Source organism: Gouania willdenowi, chromosome 10 (genome assembly GCF_900634775.1).
Source record: "Gouania willdenowi chromosome 10, fGouWil2.1, whole genome shotgun sequence".
NCBI lineage: Eukaryota > Metazoa > Chordata > Actinopteri > Blenniiformes > Gobiesocidae > Gouania > Gouania willdenowi.
In genome coordinates this window covers 5,548,245-5,566,815 of record NC_041053.1, presented here as the reverse complement: position 1 = coordinate 5,566,815, position 18,571 = coordinate 5,548,245, and the positions used below count along the sequence as shown (strand labels likewise).

Here is an 18,571-nt window from a genome sequence, read left to right as displayed (position 1 = left end):
CTAATCCTAATCCTAATCCTAATCCTAACTCTAAAACGTACTTCGGTAACCGTACCAATAGCACCAGGGGTTGTCCGTACGGCAACCGTACAAATAGACACTTTTTTAATGTATAGTGCAAACTGCTCACTCACATGATAAAACTCCAAAATCACTAAAGCTACTAAAAACATTTCATGAGATCTTAGTTTTAACATTTACCATCATGTACACAAAATATATAGCTCCAATCTGTGTTGTTTTGTTACATGTGAATTTTATCAATAAAGTCAATAAAGGTTTATTCTATTCTATTCTGTTCTGTTTTGTTCTGTTCTCACCTTTAAACACTGGCGTAGTAAGGCTGACAATAATGTCCCACAGTCTCTTTTTTCAGCTTCTTCAGAATAAGTAAAGCTGTCGATTCTCAGCAACAAACAGATTAAAATGACAGCATTTCATTGTCTCTATAAATAGGAAGGCTGGTCTCTTTAGTTTCTCTTTCACTTTCTGTACGTCATGAGGAAAATTATGCCCATTATATAACCGTTAGTTTTGACCAAGTGATTTGATTGGACAAGAGCAGACAAGTGACACCCTATTGAGCAATAGATGGTTGGACGTCCAGTTATTTTTTAGACCTAAGTCCAACCGTCTGGTCTATTTTTAGACAGAATCTAGACATTGCACTTTAATCCATAATTCAACTATTTATTTAAAAAAAAAAAAACAACTATAAGGTGCATAACTCATCTCCAAATACTGAACTAAGGCCAAGAACATCACCCCTCTATTTTTTTTACGCTTCAAAAAGTAGTTAATAGTAGTTAGTAAATAGTAGTTAGTAGTAATAGTGGTTAAAGAGTTTCTATCACACAAAGATTTGTTTACATTATTACTTTATACTTTTGTGTTCAGTTTATTTTTAATTTTTTGTATTTGTTTTTTGAAAAGTTTCCTATTTTACTGTTTTTATGGTCGATGTTTCTAAGATTAGAAATAAATAATATATAGCTATATTCTGAATGAAAACTGTACTGTGATTGCAATTACAGTGGACTGATGATTACCAAATGTAGATCAGTGTTAAATTATGAATAAACATAACATTAGAGTAAAAATGTATTGTAAAAGGTCCAGAAAGAGAAACAACATTGCCAAAATAGTCAGAACATCCTGGGAGTACATGTATCAGGGTAAGCACTGAGGGTAAAGTTTGGTGTCTTTGTAGAGAATCTGGGTCTACACTACTTTTTTGGCTATTTAAATGTTTCTTTAGAATATTTTCATAAATTGACAAATTGTCATTAATGTATTAGATGTTTATGAAAAAATGCATTAATGATTTTTTTGTCAATTTATTAAAACATTGACAAGAAACCATTGGTTTTTTTTTTTTTTTTTTTTTTAGATGTCTACTAAAAATGTCCGAACAGTGGTATAGAAATGAAAGTTTTTTAGACGTCTAAATGTAGACTAGACCTCTAATAGATGTCTAATCAATGTCTAAGTCTAGACCTGGGTTTATATTTGGTATATGCATGAACGTCAGGTGAACGTCTAAAATGTAGACGTCTAAATTTAGACTATTGTACATTATTCAAACATCTGTGATGTCTATATATATATATATATATTTATATGTTGTTTAGACGTCTAATATACGTCTAGACTACATTTAGATGTCTAAAAAACTTTCATTTCCATATCCCTGGGAGACCAATTTAGACTAGACGTCTAAGGAACATTTAGACGTATAATAGACCTAAAAATGCTCAGTGGGACAACAGCTGGGATTTTTTACAGACAAGATCACTCCACTGTTCAGTCGTTCTAATAACAGTGAGTCAAATGTCAGTGTGTTGCCTGGCAACAGCTGTTGACTAATAAAATGTGCCTGTAGAACTGTTGTATGAATATCTATAGTATATATAATATATAATATCACTTACATGGAAAAAAATCTCCTTCTCCCTCCAACTACTAACAGAATGGTTTACAAGCTGTGGTCAAATAAGATATTTTGGATATAAATTGGAAAATGATTTGTTGCTGGATTGTCTCTGTATCTATTTGTATATTACATGTGTACACCCTCCTCGGTTTTGGTTGTAAATAGTTATTAAAGTAAAAGACTCAAAAATGAAAAAACAAGAGAAAGGGATGCACTGAGAGAAACGTGTTATAAGTAAGCCATGAAAATTCTATTAAAAATGTCAATTACAATTAAACACAAAACTGGGGAACCATTTACAGTACATTTTGGCATCACAACCCACTTTTTTTTCTTTTTTTTTAAAATTCAACCAACGAAATTTCATTTTTCAAAAATGGCTGTTGAAAACACACCGACATAATTTTTCTTAAAACATAAGTGTATATATGTATATATTTTCCTGTGAAACATGCATTTCACAGCATGCCGGTCAAAAGAAAAGTTTCTTTCAAAATAAAAGACAAGTCCAACATTAGAGACATTAAGTATTTATATATTTTTGACCAGCTGTCTGCGACCCACCCAGTCCAGGTCCTCGACCCACTTTTGGGCCCGACCCACCAGTTGAGAATCGATGGCCTAAAAGACCACAAGGTTTATTGCAAATAAATAACCATTTTCAAATACAATGTCTTGGTAACCCTTTGGGGAATCTAAGTTTAAGTTTACTACTAATACTAAACTATGGAAGCCCATTTTTGCCAGTAAAAAAAACAAAACAAAAAAAAACTAGGAAAATTAAGATATACATATATTTTTTTATCTAAGTCATAATTATGAGATACATGAGATAGTATCTCATAATTATGACTTAGGTCCCCGTGCACAACAGCTTGTGCATGCTCACATTCACATGTGGTTTTTGAAAAACTGACTTTCACTGGAAATGTTGATGTTTTTGCACCTCACAGGAATCTAAAAGTGAGCTTTATGGGGTTTATGCGTACTTGTGCATACGATGCAGTGAAATAATGTGAATTGTGTTTTTATGCACGCTATAATCAGTCACATCAGTTGACGCACAGTTTCTCTGTCAGTAATTATCCCTCCCATCCAACATTTTTAATGCATCCATTTGTAGATGTGCTGCCTGCCAGACTTTTGCAACTGACGGTCGAAAATAGTCTATAAAGGGCTATAAAGGCTGATAAAGATCTATAAAGGTCTGTAAAGGCCTTTATGGGCCTATAAAGGTCTATATAGGCCAATATACAGTTGTGTGCGAAAGTCAGGGCACCCCTTTAAAAACAGCATATTTTATATATTTAAAAAGTTATATTCATATTTACTGTCTCTCTGGTATATGGGAAAAAAAGACAATATTGTCAGGAAACATTAATGCATAGTTACATTTTATTTTATAAATTGAACAAAATTACAAAAATGAAAAACATAATTTTGGCATGTGCAAAAGTCGGGGCACCCTACAGCATCAGTACCTTCAGTACTTAGTAACACCCCCTCTGGCAGATATCACAGCTTGTAAACGCTTCTTATAGCCAACAACAAGTCTCTGGATTCTATTATTTGGGATTTTTCCCCATTCTTCCTTGCAAAAGGCTTCCAGTTCTGCAATATTCCTAGGACGTCTTGCATGCACAGCTCTTTTAAGATCTACCCACAGATTTTCGATAATGTTTAAGTCGGGAGACTGTGAAGGCCATTCCAAAACCTTCAGCTTGCGTTTCTTGAAGTAGTTCATGGTGGATTTGGAGGTATGTTTAGGATCATTATCCTGTTGTAGAAGCCATCCTCTTTTCAGCTTTAGCTTTTTTACAGATGCTGTGATATTTGCCTCCAGAATTCGCTGGTATTTAATTGAATCCATTCTTCCTCCACCCGAGCAATGTTTCCTGTCCCTCTGGCTGCAACACAACCCCAAAGCATGAGGGATCCACTCCCATATTTAACAGTTGGCAAGGTGTTCTTTTCATGAAATGCTGCTCCTTTTTTTCTCCAAACATACCTTTGCTTATTGTGGCCAAAGAGTTCTATTTTAACTTCATCAGTCCGCAGCACTTGTTTCCAAAAGTCATCAGGCTTCTGTAGATGTTCTGTTGCATATTTTTGACGTTGTATTTTATGATGAGGTCGTAGATAAGGTTTTTTTCTACAGACTCTTCCATGAAGGTCTTGTTTGTGCAAGTATCGGCGCACAGTGGAAGGGTGCACCACCACTCCTGAGTCTGCTAAATCTTCCTGGAGGTCTTTTGAAGTCAAATGTGGGTTTTGGTTTACCTTTCTGACCAGACTACGAGCTGTTCTCTCCGAGAGTTTCCTTGGTCTTCCAGATCTCTTCTTGACCTCCACAGTTCCCCTCACCTGCCATCTCTTAATTATGCCTCGCACTGTGGAAACTGCAAGCTGAAAACGCTTTGCTATCTTCTTGTAGCCCTCCCCGGCATTGTGGGCATCAATTATTTTCATTTTTTCTGTCTTACACAGCTTCTTAGAGGAACCCATGGTTGCTGAGTGTTTGTACAAGGTTTGTGGAGTCGCCGTATTTAAGAAACCCTCAAATTGGCACCAGCTGGCACTCCCTAATGACAATTGTTGACACATGCTTCAGGACCAATGAGCTGGTAGAGGTCTGAGCTTGTAAAAAGAATCTGACACTTTGAAACTCTCAGGGTGCCCCGACTTTTGCACATGCCAAAATTATGTTTTTACACTGAGGTGTAACACTGCTCTCCCTTTTTATATCCTCCCTATAATAAAATATTTCCTACCCTTCCTTAGGGAGAGCTGGTGATGGTCACAATTAAGCAATAAATTAAATCAATGTATTTTATTGCAATAACAAAATATGCATTGCTGTCTCATAATGATTGCACTTCCTGTGGTGTTGACCTTTGACAGCATGTGCAGACAAGTAGAAAGAAAAAAAAAAGAAAAAAAAAGGAAATTACCAAATTACTCCAAAATAACAGATGCACAAACTCTCCCCCTATGACTTTATCCAAGAGCGGATCCAGGTTCAGTTTAATTCATTCATTTAGGTTTGGTGATATACTTAAGCCTAGATATTTAATTGTATTTGTAGGGGAGGGATATTGTGGGTTTTTGCTTGCAGGGTTCCATGATTTTGTTGTTAAAGGGAGGATTGATGAATTTGACCAGTTATTGGAATAGTCTGATCATTTAGAGAAGCTGTTTATTAGATTAAATACTTCTAATGAGGATTGGGGTTCCTCCAAATAAAGTAAAATATAATCTGCATAAAGATTAATTTTGTGTTATGAGATGGATGAGTGGATTCCTTTAATAACAGAGTTTTGACGAACAGCTGCTGCAAGAGGTTCAACAAATATTGCAAAAAGCAAGGGTGAGAGTGGCAACCTTGTCTGGTTCCCCTCTGCAGTGTGAAGATTTGGGATGTTATTTTGTTTGTGGTTACTGAAGCCTTAGGTTTAGAGTATAGGGTGGAGTTGATGATGTTAGAATCCCTAAACAGTTGACCATCTATATAGATATAGAGCTTATCTACAACCAATTTTAAATTTTTGCCTCGCTGTCGGTTTTCCTTAAAATTAGAACATAGGGTTTTTCAACGTTTCTTTATTTCCCGAGGGAATTGATCATTCATCTCGAAATGCTTACCTTTTAGTTCCCAACCTTTACTTTTAACCTGGATTTTCTGTTGACAGTGTTCAAATTTGGCAATGATAGGGCGTGGGTGATTACCTCTATGTGGTCCGAGAATGGATGTTACGACTGTTGTCGTATGTCATTTTTGTTTGTGTTCTACCTGTGTTTCTGTGTTGTACGCTGGGGGGTGTGTCTCTCTATTAACAGCCCAACCTGCGTGGTCTGTGGAAGTAACGGGTCCACTTCGGATTGGCTTAGCTTCAGTGGAGGGCGGCTACAAAAAGAGCCTAGGTGACGTCTGATGGGGCCAGAGGTGGTTCAGAGGGCGGGTTTTCCTACCCATGCTCCAACCAGCATGCAGCACGTGCTTCTGTTCTTCCGTCCTTTGACAGCTGACAGTTTGACAGCTGACAGCGAGACCGATGCAGTTCTGTGATACATTTTCTTCAGTTTGGCCCAGTTGGCTAGAAAACCTATGTTCTTTTATTTTGGGTTCTGCGTAGCCCAGTTTGGTAATTGTTTTCTTATGTGCCTCAAATAAATAGCCCTGATTTTGGAAACGTGTGTTGGTGTGCTGCTTGAGGCTGGTGTAGGGTGACATGTTCATGTACTGTTCAGTGGCTCCTAGGCAAAGCGTAACAATAGACACAGTGAAAAGTGATGTTTTTCACGATTTTTGCCGGGATTTTAAGAGCCGACGACATTAAGTTTTTCAGCAGAGCCTCTGGGTCATTGTTGGGGGTTTCTGGAATACCTGAGAATATCACGTTGTCTCGCATACTGCAAGACTGGATATCCAGGACTGTCTCTTTAAGAAGCTTGTTTTCATTTTTTAGCTCTTTTGCCTCGGAGGTCACTGCAGATAAAGCCGAATGAATATCATGATTGTCTTTCTGTAATTCATGAATGTGTTAGTAGGCAAATTCCAGGCTGGTCTTCATTTCCTGAAAGTCTTGGTGCAATAAATCGACCACACCCAGCCTCTTATTGATGGATTTTAGTGAGACTGTGTGAGACTCTGCCTCCAGATCTGACGTGTCTGTAGAGGAGTCATTTTTTTGGCGTTTTGCAGCTTTACTTGATGTACTCGCGGCTTTGGGTCCAGCCAGGAAATAGAAAGGGTGGGGAAGAATAGATTACAGTGAGAGTGAGATGTGAAGTTGTAGTAGAACATATTGTGCTTATTATGTTGTGTAATTAGGCCAGTCTGGTGACAAGTGTGAAGCTTGGGTATAATGGTGGTGGCTGTGGACAGAGGGAATGAGTGAGTGGTAATAACTAAAGCAGGTATTTGGGATCAACTTGTCTAAAGTTAAGCCCAGTATGAGCTTTATTCCCAAGGCGTGCCGGTGCATCGTAGACCAGTGTATGTGCAAAAACCGCTACTGCAAACCCAGGAGAAGCAGAAGCAGCCACCGCCCGCAATACACATCCGAGAAAGCCCCAAGGAGCCGAGCACCCAGCGCATCCCGCCACCTACCCCAACCCCCAACCCCAAGGCCCTCCGCAACCATCCTGCTCCCCCCAAGCCACGGGGCAATGTTCTCCACCAGCGCGCGTGACCGGCGGCCGCCACCGCGGGAAGGACGCGAAACTACCCACCACCCTGTTATGGTGCCTCTCCATTCCCCAATGTAGAAGAACTTCCCTATCCCCTGAGTGAATATGTGTGTTAAGTGAATGTATGAAGTGCTATTCAACTGTGTTCAACAGTTTTGGTTTCAAATTACTGAAAAACTGTCCTCCATTTTGGACTGCAGAATTCCTTTATCTCCAAGTCTGATAGGAGACCTGACTATGCTTGATCTCCCAGCAAACCAATTGCAATCCATCCTTGCGGCATTCACTCTACCAAAAAAAACAATATTAGTAAATTGGAAAGATAAAAAAATTCTTAAACATAAACCAATGGCAAAATCTTCTCATAGAATTTATTTCCATGGAAAAGAAAAAAATAAAATTGCTTTGAGGAGCGTTGGACTCCTTTTCTCATTGCATTAATTTTTGATTTTTTGTTTTTAGCCTAATAATCTAGCCTGCAAGCAACTGCCAGCACCACTCTTTAGTAACACACTGATCTAACTGTAGACCTGGACCTCCATGGGCTTGCGGGGGTGTTTTGGGTGCCTCTGCGCGGGTGTGCGTCCCTTTCGAGTGTTTTCGTGTCCCTGGGCTTTTTGATGTTGCTCTCCTGCCCCCTCCGTGCACATCTGGGTGATCCTTGGGGCCTGCATATTTCTCTGCCACTCTTTCCTCCACCACAGACTGTCACATGACTCTCGGGACATCTCGCGTGCTCACAAATTATGTTTCCATGACCTCTCTCGACATTGTCACGGCAAATTTGCGGTTGACGTCATTTGGAGACATGATTTATTGCTCTGGTTGAATGATGGAGTCCAGGCGAGGCATTGATGATTTTATAAAAAAGGTTTATTATAAAACTAAATAAAAAGGAGTACAAAGATGGACAAAATTAGTGTCCGCCTGGGCGGACGTCCGATGACAGAATGGCACAGTTCTAACTCATCACGTATATTCCCCCTCAGTCCCCCTCCCTCCTCCCCCCAGGAGATAAAGAGGACAGGGTGGAGGTGAAAGAAGAGGGTGAAAAGAGACAGTTTCTTCTTTAGGTCAAAACAACCAGTTCTCTGGTATCTCCTGATTGTCGTGAGTGTTGGAGGTGTGTGCGTGTATGGTGTTTGTGTGTATGAATGGATGTGTAATGGGTGTGTATGTGTGACTATGTGAGTGTGTGTAGGCATGTGAGTGTGTGATGCCTCTGTGTCTGAGGGATAAGATGTGTTTTGGGAAGCTGACCTCGAGAAGAGAGCAGAAAACATGAGACAGCAGAAATGAAAAGTCTCAACTTAAAGCCTTAAAAAGAATAAGGTCTATGAGTAAATATGTTAATAAACATAACTAACAATTTTGCCCTGACAACATTCACTAGCATGTTCCTCCACCTCATTTGGAGGAAATCCCTTTTTTTTTGCTACATATTGGACACAGTCTGCAACATCCTGTCAAGTATCCCGTTTTGGCCGGGAAACTCCCGTATTTTACCCCTCTTTCCCGCCATCTTCCCGTATTAGTATTTTCCCGTAAATATCCCATATTTTAATGTAGTAATAATTAAAAGATGCCTTACTAAACTGAACGCAATCACTAGCCATGCGAGAACTACCATCTGAAATGGCCTGGCTTGGTGGCAGTTCTTGCGTGATTAGTGCTGACGGCGGCAACAAACCCGGAAACAATTCAGAAGGTAGATGAATGAATGAAGATGTTCCGGATGGGACACAGTTACACATTCTGTTAGATTAATAACTGAGAGTTTAACGTTTACCACAGAGGAAGGAACGACGTAAGTCACCATGAAAAATCAGCCAATCACAAGCTCCACAAATATAAACTGTTTTATAAAGTGTTAAAGAATGTAAAGTCTGTAATAAATGTGTTTAATAAGTCATTAGTGAATACCAGAGAACCACATGAGTAAGTACGAGAAATTATAATAAAATATATAATGAAAATAAAATTTTAATCTGTAACTTAAAGACAATGTGAAATTAACAGTAAATATGCAACGTGTTGACTTGTGTTTATTTAATATACTTACAGTTTATATACATGTGCTTCATAAACACATTTATGTTTTTATTTGGGCTTTTTTATAATTTAGGAATTAGAGCTGGACGATATATAGAGATTCAAGATGTATCGAGTTTTCTATTTTGGCGATATAGAAAACTATAATATTTCATATACTGTATATGTATATATTATAGGTTATTATGTATTAAAATACTAGTTTTAGGAGTCGCTGCTTTTACTTCTCAGAACAACATGTAAAGCTCAGTTAGATGATTAATGAGTGACACATATTTTGCATTTGTTTGTTAATAAATGAGCCTGTGTAGCATTTAGCATCAGCAAATTCAACCCAGAATTGTCTTTCTGGTCAGACTTTATTTAATAAAATTATTATATTGTATATCACCATTTTGAGAAAATATATTGAGATATGAGTGTTGGTCCATATTGCCCAGCCCTTGTAGGAATGTTCACAGCATTTCAATGTTAATAAAGGTCAACCTACCAGATTATAATCACATCATTGTGTTTAGTAAGTGGTTGATAAGTGGCTATTTTGATGAATTTTATTAAATCTAAATGTAATATATAAAGGAGAAACAACAAGGGCTTAAAAATATACACACAAAACATAACATACCTCTGTGTTTGATGCTTCCAAACCCACACCCTCTTGATCTTCCTATCAAGAGGAAATTAAAGGAAAACGTCAGCTTTAAAAGGCATTAACACTCCTGATGTGACGTTAAAATCTTTCTTTAAATTTGGCATTTGTTATTGTGGCAAAGTGGCAGTCGTAAAGTAGTCAATTTTTTTGCAGAACAACGCCACCTGGGGAATTTCACTCCAGGAAGTAATCACCAGTTTTATCAAAGGTAGGCTAAAGGCTGCACAGGCTCAAAATCACCATGAGGCAGGAGACAGTGTTCAGAGTACAAATAATCTTTATTAAACAATGATTGTTAAAAGAATCCCATGTATGCTGTCTATAGCAGTGGTTCCCAAACGGTGTGCCACGGAACACTGGTGTATCATGAGGCAAGTCCAGGTGTGCCGTGGGATTTTGTGACAACCATACTGTTCCGGCGATTTGTCGGAGTGCAACGAGAGCGGTGACGTCATTTTTGGCGCACGTTCCGCGCCCATCAAGCATAAACCAGACTTAATATATATAAATCAATGTTTTATATTTCAAAGAACCTAGAAAATACATGGAGGCTTGCTGTGGTTGCAGGAAAGGTAAAAATTAACTTGAATATGTAAGGGTCCCTCTTGTGTCTGTCAAGTCCACGTCACTTACCTGTTTGTCATTTCCTGTTTAATTTTGAAGTCTCATCTGTTTTCTCCTGTTCTCACTCCCTCTGTGCGTCTGACTAGTGTTGATTTGTATCACCTGAGTCTTCCCTTTTCTTGTGTATTTAAGCCCCTCTTCCTCTTGGCTTAATGCTCAATCATCATTTGTAGCTTGTCTTGTGGCCCCAGCTTTTGCCTTGTGTGATCTTTATATTTACTTCTGTTCCTGACCTCTGCCTGTTTTTTGACTGCTCGCCTTCTGGTTTTGTAGGCTTTGTTCCAAATAAACTTCTGTCAACATCCTGATCTGAGTCTGCTTCTGGGTTCAACACAGTCCGTGACAGAATAGTGTTGAATTTATTGACATTGTTGTAGAGATACAACCAGGTCATTAACATGAATATAAATGGGATTTTTTGATTGTTTGTTTTGTTTTTGTTTTTTGCAGGCCTCAGTCCAATGTTGGGTTTCTTAAATTGTCCCTCAGCATTCAAAACTTTGCGAACCCCTGATGTAGAGTTTACACCAACTATTCTCATGAACCTGTTATGGATGTAGTGCAGTCAAATAAAAGATTTCATGTTTTGTTTTTTTCTATAGACCCATCCCAATTTACTCAATAGCACTGGGGGAGAGCTGCAGGCTGGTAATATTTGAATGTATGCACTTTGATATACTGTACCTTGGATTTACATGTACTTTGTAAAACAAATTGTTTACATTTATTAGATTAGCCATTTTTATATTTTTGAGTAACAGCATCATTTAAATTAGAAGAGATGTGTTCCCACATGTCTGAATTAACCAAGTAATTTGCTTACCTTGAAATCAGATTCATAGATGGAACTTGAACTTTGGTCAAAATAAAATGTTTCTTTTTTAAACGTCACAGAACATGCTTGACTGCATTTGTAAACATTGAATTTTCTCCAAACTCCCATCCCCCATTCCCGTATCACTCCGCCTCCTCATCACAACACCTGTAGCACAAAGTAGTCTTAACAATTTAAACTGGTGTTGCTTTGTACATTATGTGAGTGACATGTTATAAAGGCTATTTTGCACAATAGATGTGCCTTCAAATTTTTACTTGCCCTTTGGTGTGCCATGGGCACCAAAAGTTTGGGAACCACTGGTTTAGAGGGTGGATGTTGGGTCTGTATAGGGTTGGCCCAGTGTCCTCCTTGCTTTTGTTTAGTTTGGCCAGGGTCTCCAGTCCATTTTTTTTGTTGTGTTGCTACTTTTAATCACCTTTTGATTAATCCTTTGCAAATCGTTATTTCTGTGTCTGGCAGCCTGTTTATGTTGCGGCCCCTCAAGCCTTTGGTGTTACATCCTAGAGGGGGCCGTAACAGAAGGCCACTACTTTCTAGTTATATTATTGCAATTGTGTTATTACTTTGTCATTCTGATGCAGGTAATGGAAGGCCTGTTCATCTGTATGACCATCTGCAGAAAATCAAACAAAATCTACATAATGAACCATTTAAATTGTCATTGGGGACAGCACACTATTCTTCAACAGGTGAACCAAGGGATCCTCACCTTTATCAATATCAAAAATGTGCACTGGATCTTAATGGTTGGTCAATGATTTCTTTGATTTCCTTTGATTTTGTAAGACATCTAATTTATATATGTTAAAGATATGGTATGTAATTTTCTCTAGATACACTTTTTAAGTTTTGGGAACAAAGAAAATATGTCATCTGTAGCAGCTGTAAACCTGTAAAAACTTCGACCAATGAAAAAAGACTTTTTAACCAATCTCGTCTCCCTGTTCGTTCGACCCCTTGCGTACACGAGCCCACACTCAAAGCGTGTCACCGGTGACAGAGGTAAAACTGAGTTTTTGGTCACGTTTAACATACACTGGTGTGAAAAAGTGTTTGACCCTTCCAGATTTCTTACTTCACTTAAAATGCAGTTTTTAAATGAAGGGTTTTGTTAATGAGGGAAAAAAAATCCAAAGCTACATGGCCCTGTGTGAAAAAGTGTTTCACACCTGAGTTGAATTTCTGTAGCCACACCCAGGCCTGATTACTGCACACCTGTTCTCAAAATAAAAATCACTTAAATAGGACCTACCTGACAAAGTGAAGTAGACCAAAAGATCCTCAAAAGCTACAGACATCATGCCAAGATCCAAAGACATTCAGGAACAAATGAGAAAAAAAACTAATTGAAATTTATCAGTCTGGAAAAAGTTATAAAACCATTTCTAAAGCTTTGGGACTCCAGCAAACCACAGTGAGAGCCATTATCCACAAATGGCAAAAACATGGAACAGTAGTGAACTTTCCCAGGAGTGGCCTGCCAACCATCTAAGAGGAAGAGACGACTCATCCAAGAGATGACAAAAGACCCCACAACAGCATCTAAAGAACTACAGGCATCACTTGCCTCAGTTAAGGTCAGTGTTCATCACTCCACCATAAGAAAGAGGCCGTGTCACGATGGGGTTTTATTTTGGAGGGCAGGCAGGAGATCGTGGACTCCCTTCCAGAAACTTTCTCCTGCTGATTGGCCTCCGGCTGCAATGGATTAGCTGAGTATAAATGTGGAGGCTTGGGTTCACTTCAGGGCTGGGACATTGCTACTTGCTGTTGCTTCTTGCTGTGACTTTGGTTCTTGGTTTTACTTTTTGTTGTTTTTCTTGTTTTCCTCCCTGGACTGACCATGCTTTTGAGAACAATACTGGTATGATGCTCCGCCTCCGTCCCTGCATTTGGGTCTGCACCCACACATGCCCATGACAGAATGTCCCAGCCATCAGCAGACCCAGCGGGACCATCGGTGGATTTTGCTGAGACGGACCTGGCAGAAAGAACTTCCTACTGGCAGAGCTACCTTCTGGAGGCCAGGGAGAAGCTTTTATATGGATGGGAGGATGATCCTGTTAGGGATTCCTACTGGGGAACTCGACTGGCTTTGGGAGGACCCCGGAGCCTACAACGAGGTAGAGGTCGGTCGAAAAGGAATGGTCAGCCCCGCCAGTCTCCTAGCGTCCAGGTTAGCGTCCCTGTATCTCCTAGCGTCCAGGCTAGCGTCCCTGTATCTCCTAGCTCCCGGGCTAGCGTTCCTGTGTTTCCTGGCTCCCGGGCTAGAGTTCCTGTGTCTCCTGGCTCCCGGGCTAGCTCTCCAGAGGCTCCACGCACCCGGCCGCCGCCTGCCCTGCCGCCAGTCCCGGCTCCCCGCACCCGGCCGCCGCCTGCCCTGCCGCCAGTCCCGGCGCCCCGCACCCGGCCGCCGCCTGCCCTGCCGCCAGTGCCGGCTCCCCGCACCAGGCCGCCACCAGTGCCGGCTCCCCGCACCAGGCCGCCGCCAACGTCGCCGCCAGTGCCGGCTCCCTGCACCAGGCCGCCGCCAACGTCGCCGCCAGTGCCGGCTCCCCGCACCAGAGTTTTAAGACAAAAACCACTGATAAACACTGCCAGAAAACATCTTGGCGATCCCCAAGACTTTTGGGAAAATATTCTGTGGACTGACGAGACAAAAGTTTAAAGGCGGAGCCCTCGTAGGGTGATACATTCAACATCATGCTAGCTTTTTGAAAATTACCTACCCTGCCTTTAATGTCTTATTTATTACAGTACATTAATAAAGACAAGAATACAGTATATTTGGTGGATCCTTCACCACGGGCAAAGGATGAGGAAGACTCCAACTTTGCAGCACAAATGATCAGGTATTTTCCAAAAAAAATTAAATGCTTGTATCTGTGCCATGATTTTAAATAAATGCTTGAAGTAGTTTTTACAAGATTTAAAACAATAAAAATAAAGCAGGATCTAGAGATTTAGATTTTTGTTCAGTGGCTTGCCTATGGGGCGCCCGGGCATTTGGTGTGCCGAAATCCAGTGTTTAGAGTTGTCCACTGAGATTGCAGCTGTGATGTTTTTCCAGAAGAGGTTTAGTACAGTGACCATGAGCTGCCCTGGGAACTCACTCGGTGGGTGGATCCAGGAGAGGTTTGTGGCAGGTCCGGTGAGTAGAATCCCAACTTTTCAGTTGCCACCTTTTCCAATGAGGAGAAAACTACAAGGACACTGCGAAGAAGGTGAGCAGTGCTCTGGAGAGGATGACATCGGATCACCACTCGGGTTCTTTTGATGAGTTCACACATTCCTCCCCCCAACAGGAAATGTTCTAACCAGACATTAAATCCAGCTGTTCCAGCTTGGTATCTGAAAAACGGCAGAACCCCCACCCTTGGAGAAACCAACTATGGGTGCCTCCTCCACCAGAGGCAAGGCCTCCAACTATCAATAGGTACATTGGTATCATAAAATACATTTTTTCTTTTAAATGGCTGATCTATGTCTTTTAACAAGTTTTTATAGCTTGGATACTTGTCTTTGAGAAAATTTACTGCTTCTGCACTTGTTAAACTTTTCTGATGACAGAGTTCATCCACAAGTCCTATTCATTTGAATACTAGTTGGTTGGGTTTGGTAAACACTCCAAACTTACCTATAGAGATTTTTAATAAATCTTCTGATGCTGAGGTGAGTGTCAGTGTGTTGAGAAATACAAGGCAGCTCATGTTTCCTTCTGTCACCTGTAAAAACACTATTTGATGGAGCTAAGCTGACCCCAACAAGCTGCTGGGCCAGAGTGCAGCTCCAAAGCAGGGGACACTGGAACGCGTGGTTATAAGGGTCTTGCAGAAACAAAGAGCAACCATTTTCTGTTGAAGCGAGCGACTCAAGGTTCATAGCGAAAAAGCATCCATTGATACAAGAAAATAAAGTACGCAAGCAGCAGTGGACTGAGGAGGAGACTCAGTGTTTCATGGCGCTTTGGTGCAATGAGGAGGCGCAGGACAAACTCAACTCAGCCAAGCAAACCAAGCCTGTGTTCAAGCGGCTGCAGCGGGAGACGGGGGTCACAGGGTACACCCAGACAGTGGATCAGCTCATTAACAAGCAAAAAGCTAAAAAAGGATTTCAGAGACCAGAAGTGGGAGCTGGGGCAGGTGACGGGGGGTGAGCTCAAATTTTGACATGTTGAACGTCGTGCTCGGAGACCGCCCAGCATGTCAACTGGTACAATATTCTCGACTCACATTACTTTGCTAGAGGCAACTGAAATGGCACGAATTATTGAACAGTCATACTACTGAACTATATGGTAAACTACATTCTATGTTCATTTTAGAGTTGAACATGGAGTGTTCTGTGCCATGGGCAGCATCTCCAGGACTTTCCTGAAGTTCCCTACAGCGGTCACGTAGCACGCCCCTCCACCAGCTTGTCAATCACATTGTCCGCATCTGCCATGGGTAAGATATGTAAACAAAAACAACAATGCTGTATTTTAACTGTTATGAATACAGTACAAGTACTGACTCATTTCCGTAAGCTTTTTGTTTAGGTAAGAGGAAGCGGGACTCGATTGGTGAAGTCCTGCAATACCTGGAAAGGTACAACGAGAAGTTCCGACAGGAAAGCAAGGAGGACCAGAAACAGTTTGAGCCAATACTGGAGAACCTCAACACGATTACACTAATGGTCGGATGGTGGCACTCCTGGAGGAGCAGGGGAAGTCGTAATGTGCTTCTACCACCTGAAAACTCAGCATGTCTGTTTGAGTAAAACATAAAAAAATAATAAAAATTAATAATTAAATACTATGAAACAAAGTTATCTGTATATAGATAATGTGTAAAGTTGTTTTTTTTTTTTTTTTATGGATTTCTTGTGGCCACTGAAACAGGACTTGGTTTGTTTTCTTTTTTATTTTGAACAAGCTTACACTTAATAATCCACTTGATGATTGCCGAAGACAGTCCTACGATAATGGTGCAAATATGAAAGGGAGGAACAAGCCAGGATTTTGGAGAATAACCCTTGTGCATTTTATGTTCCATGTGGGGCACATACACTGAACTTGGTGGTGGCTGATGCAGCAAAACCATCAAAAGAAGCCTTCAGCTACTTCGGGATCATACACAAACTGTACTGCTCATTTTCAGCAGCTGCAATCCTAAAGGTACATGTGATCATTGCACTGAAGAGTTGAGTGACACATGGTGGGAGAGCCGTTTCAACAGCTGTGCGCTACCAGGCTTCTAACATAGGAGAAGCACCAGTGACGTGCCGTGACCACTAGGGCTGGGTAGGCACATTGCAAATAGAGACCACCAATGACAATTTCATATGTTTCTGCTGTCAAGTGTTAATTCAATTCAATTTTATTTGTATAAAGCAATTTCCAACAAAGCCATCTCAATGCGCTTATCAAAACATAAAATTCATTATAAGGAAGAAAAAACCCAATAAGATCCACATTAACAAGTGTTTAGCCATCTAACAAAATCAACATCATTAAAGAAACAAACAATTATTTAATAGAGCCTCCATACTCTCCAACAAGATATATCTCATGACACGACAGCACATCTGTTGTTTGTGTTGGAAACACAGAGAAAATGACAACTTAGAACAGCCTCAGTGAGGCGCATCCACAAAGTCAGTCCTTTCTTTTGTTCCATTCACTGTGAAAAGTATGAAACATGTTCTGACCATAACTTTGCTGAAGCTCTAGTAACTCAGGTGTTGGTCTCCATCTTTTAAAAGCTGTTGTTTTTCCTCAAAACAAAGTTTCTCTATCATCTCTAGCGCTGTCACCCGCCCACTAGTTAAAGAACGTAGCAGCAGCAGTCACGTGTCATCTATTCACTAATGTGCTGTGAACTTACGTATAGCATTTAGCATAGCGCAGTTACGTGCAAAGGCAGATCTCTACGCTGCCTTTACGCGTAAATTGATGTCACATTGGGGACCTGACTGCGCATGTGCAAACACGTAAAATCACGCAATAAGAACGGAGGCAGAAGAGCAACGTGCCTTTGGGAGGGGGCGTGGCCTCCCTCTGCCTTACAGCGGAGCGAAAAAAAAAAAAAAAAAAAAAGACTGTGCAGCTGTTCCAGGAAACAGCGCTGTTTAGTAATTTGGGCTATGAAACGCACAAAATGCGGACACTTTCAAACTTATAGGTACTGTAGGCTATTGGAAATGGAAAAATAAATAATTCATAATTAAAAAAAAATAAATTATAATTAAATCAAAATATCAATTCACCCTTGGTTAGGCACTGCCTACCTTGCCTACCCTGACGGCACGTCACTGAGAAGCACTGTTGGAGGTCAGGGATAATGTGTCAGATCCTCCGACCAAGGTTGACGTCCAAAGTCTGGCAGAAGGTGTGGTTTTACCAATTTCTCATTTGCACAGTTACATGATGACATTCAACATATCAACCATGTCAGCAAGCCCCTTGATGTAGCAGTTAACCTCACAAAGGCAAAAACATGGGTGACTATTTACAGACAAACTTGCTAAGATGGAGGTCTACACTCTTTTCCCCACAACAACATCTTGCATAGGGCCCCCACAAAGCTAAAAATGGCCCTGCTTAATGTGTTGCTGCATGGATGGGACACACAATCCCATCAGTGTCCCAACACAAAATGAGGCTGTCACAATTCACTATGTGAATCACAAGTCTTTTCACACAATCAATGTCCAGGTATAACAGCTATCATACTCAGTGATTTAAAATGGAAATGTTTATCTAATTCATTTGAACTCATGTCATCCTCTGCACTGTGAAGATCATATGTGATGCCTCATTTCATAACTAATGTGGAAGCAAAGTGGCCTGGGTCTGTGCACAACTTCAGAACGTATCGGAAGTGTAGCCTGACCAACAGGTTTGCAAGTGGTAAGGAAGATACAGTTTTATACTCCAATGTTCTTGATGTCCAGTTTATTTGAACTCCTGTATATCCTCTTATTACAGGACACTTACTGCTGGAAGATCAAGGCAACCCATGCCTGCCAACGTTGCTGACTCTTTATCCTGACCCTGGGCACCAACAACATTTTAATGCGGCACACTGCAGGACTAGAGCCTGGGTTGAGAATACCATAGGCATTCTCAAAGCTAAGTTCCAGTGCCTGAAAAATTGCAGGGTCACTCCAGCAAGGGAATGTGACATCACTGCAGCAGGTGTTCTCCATGATCCCGAGGATGACCATCCCATACATCCTATGGAAGAACCATAAGGGCCAAAATGCACCTACCTTAACTGGCATTGAAGGAATATAATTT

General features: G+C 40.6%; 1 protein-coding gene across 2 annotated transcripts in view; it reads right to left on the bottom strand.

Moving 5' to 3' along the window:
* The window catches only part of LOC114470525 (retinoic acid receptor responder protein 3-like), a 97,061-nt gene that overhangs the window by 19,094 nt on the left and 59,396 nt on the right, over nucleotides 1-18,571 (bottom strand). Inside the window, exon 1 of one of the 2 annotated variants that reach the window (XM_028458738.1) lies at nucleotides 321-472. The exons of the other annotated variant lie outside the window; for it this stretch is intronic. The gene's annotated coding sequence lies outside the window, so the exon portion shown is untranslated. Of the gene's footprint in view, nucleotides 1-320; nucleotides 473-18,571 lie in introns of those variants that run through there. 2 annotated transcript variants of the gene reach the window in all.